The following is a 3,329-nucleotide window of genomic DNA, read 5'->3' as shown; positions in this document are numbered from 1 at the left end:
CTGCCTTCGGCTGGGGTCATGATCTCCGGGTCCTGGGATCGAGTTCCGCATTGGGCTCTCTGCTCAGCGGGGAGCCTGCTTCCTCCTCTCTCTCTCTGCCTGCCTCTCTGCCTACTTGTGATCTCTCTCTGTCAAATAAATAAATAAAATTTAAAAAAAAAATTGGTGTCATAAAATAAGAAAGGTAGTGAGGGAGTGGGTCTGTGCTCCACATAATCGCTCAGAGCCGGGCCCTGCCCTCTTTATGATGCGGTCATCCTTAACACACAGCCTACAGGGAAGGGAAAGGGGGCTGCCGAATCTTACAGAGTGGCATTCAATTGGCCACCACAGAGAGGGATCCACATCAGTTTCCACTTGCATTTCTCTGACACAGCTTTGCCTGGTCGCCATCTAACTGCAGGAGGGCTGGGAAATGTGGCTGGAAGCTTGGGGAAAAGAGGAAAGGGATTCGGTGTGCATCTAGCCAGTCTCCCCACACAAACACCACCACCCCAGGATATAGTTCTCAGCATGACCTCTTTCAGGGAACCCTGAGCCAGGCACACCCTCGGTTCCATACCCTTTCTCCATCTGAGAGGGACCAGCAACCCAATATCCTCCTTTCTCCCCTCATCCCTCATAGTCAGTCAGTCTAAAAACCAACATCTCCAAACTTATGTAATCTCTAAATAGCCATCACCTCTGTGACTGCAACTGCTAGAGCTTAGAACGTCAGCCTCCTGTCTGCCTCTCTTCGTGCAAGGCTCTTATTCTCAGAGGACGGATATTCTTGTGTAAGGCTGAAAGCGAGCAAATAAATAAATAGACAAGATCTTTTTTTTTTCTTTTTGGATTATTTATTTGAGAGAAAGAGAGAGCCCATGCACATGCTTGCACAAGTGGGAGTGAGGGAGAGACAGAGGGAGAGAATCTTCAAGCACACTCCCTGCTGAGTGCAGAGCCCCACCTCATGACCTAAGCCAAAACCAAGAGTTGGACGCCTAGCAGACTAAGCCACCCAAACCTCCATTCAAGATAATTTAAGATAATGGTAGGAACTATGAAGGGACCAGAGGCTAAAATGATAAATAATGGCTATTTGGAGTGGGGAAGAAGAGCTAATTTATACGGAAGAGCTAATTTGACACTAAGGACGTAGCTGTGGCAGATAGCATTACCCAGAATTATCCAGAAGAGCAATCTTTCCATTTCTGTATGAACACTGACACTCTCTCCTCAAATGGTAGAGTCCATGTTCACTCCACTTGAACTTGGACAGGGCTTTTGACTTGCTGAACTAGTAAAGTACAACAGAAGTGATGCTTTGTGACTTCTAAGGTCAGGAAAGTCAATCTGCATGAACAACCAAGGCCCCCATGCCTCCACCCTGCCTTAGTCATGGACCACTGCCAACACCAACATGCCAGCCATGTGAGTGAGCCACCTCAGAAGCAGATCCCCACTCTTGGGTAATTTGCCCCAGCTGATGCTGCATGGAGCCAAAATGCATCTTTCCCATCAAGCCCTGCCCAAATTACAGATACACAAAATAAATGACTGCTGTTTTGAAGCCACTGAGTTTTGAAAGTTTTCATTATAGGGTAATAGTACTGAGCTGAGGCCTAAATACTAAGGAGCCAGCCATGAGGAAATCTTCATGGAGCATTTTAAGCATTGCCAACAACAAATCCTGTGGCACTGAGACAGGAGCAAGCTTGACACACTGAAGGAACCGACAAGGCCATGTGGCTGAGGGAGAGAGCAGTAGATGCATGATGGGAGAGAAAGGCTGGACCCACAGTTACCATGGTAAGAAGTTAGAAATGAATCAGGGGCACCTGGGTGGCTCAGGTAGTTAAGCACCTGACTCTTGATTTCACCTCACGTCATGATCTCAGGGTCATGAGATCCAGCCCTTTGCTGGGCTCTGTGCTCAATGGGGAGTCGGCTTAAGATTCTCTCTCACTTTGCCCCTCCCCCCACAGTGCACAATCCCAGAGAAAAAGGAGGAGGAGGAGGAGGAGGAGGAGGAAGAGGAGGAGGGGGAAGAGAAGGAAGAAGAGAAGGAGGAACAAGAGAAGTTCAAAGAGAATCAAAATTTCAAAAGTTCAGTGGGAGCATTTGGAGTGATGTGAAAGGGGATTTGGCTCGTCCTTGAAAGATGGATAGGGCTGCTGCGAGGTTGGTAGCCTGTAGCAGGACAAGAGTGAGCAGGGAAACCAGTTAGCAGACACTGAACTTGCCCAAGATGAAGATGATTGTCAGTAAGTGGGGGAGACAAGGTAGATTCTGGGCATATGTTGTAGAGGCAACAGGCCTTATTGATAGAAAAGATGAAGGGTGAGGGATAGGGAACAATAAGGGCAAACTTCTCGTTTTTTTCTCTCAAACAGCTAGGTGAGTAACAGTGTTACTAGCTGGATGGGGAAGGCTGGAAGAAGAGCAAGATAGGCGTGAGGCAAACTTCCCTTTCCCTCAGGATATCTGATTTCAGTGTGGTTATCGAGAGCAGTCAAGCTGGTTAAGTACTTCTCACCAAGCAGTTACGGGCAGGGGAGTACAGAGTTTCTGGGTCTGTACTGATAAGTGGAAATTCTGATAAATTCTTTTCTTAAGAATTCCTTTCTGGGGCCTGGGTGGCTCAGTGGGTTAAAGCCTCTGACTTTGGCTCAGGTCATGATCCCAGAGTCCTGGGATTGAGCCCCACATCAGGCTCTCTGCCCAGCAGGGAGCCTGCTTCTCTTCCCCTCTCTCTGTCTACTTGTGATCTCTGTCTGTCAAATAAATAAATAAAATCTTAAAAAAAAAAAAAAGAATTTCTTTCAGGTTTTTGTCTGCTTATATAGCTTTAAGAACCTCCATGCAGATTGTGGTTGTTATAATTGCTGTGGCAAAGATCCCAGTTGGAAGCTGAAACATACCCAAAGGAGGAAATTGAACTCAACATGTAGGTGACCCAGCCAGGCACTTTCCCCAAACCATACTCCATGAGCCAGTCTGGAAAAGAGGCCCTAGTGACCGAGAAAAGGGAAACAGGCTTTAGGTGTTCACTGAAAGAATGACTGAAAAGAGTCAGGGCAAAGAGCAATGAATGAGCTTCTGGAAGGAAGGACTCTCAAAGCAAGCAGAAGACCTAAGCTGTTGGAAGCAGCTGCTGGATCTCCTATCAGGAAACTTTGAAGGAGAATGGGATAGCGCAAGAGAAGGAGGAGGAAGGATGCCAAGCCAGGCCACACCTCCATGCTTTCCTTGGCTCTCTAGTGATTTGTGGTTAAACTTGCCTTGCCATATTTTGGAGAGAGAGTGGGAAGAAGTAATATTTGGGCAGCAAGTACCGTGGGCTCCTG

The sequence above is a fragment of the Mustela nigripes genome, chromosome 2, assembly GCF_022355385.1.
Source record: "Mustela nigripes isolate SB6536 chromosome 2, MUSNIG.SB6536, whole genome shotgun sequence".
Classification (NCBI taxonomy): Eukaryota; Metazoa; Chordata; class Mammalia; order Carnivora; family Mustelidae; genus Mustela; species Mustela nigripes.
This window is presented reverse-complemented; position numbering follows the sequence as displayed.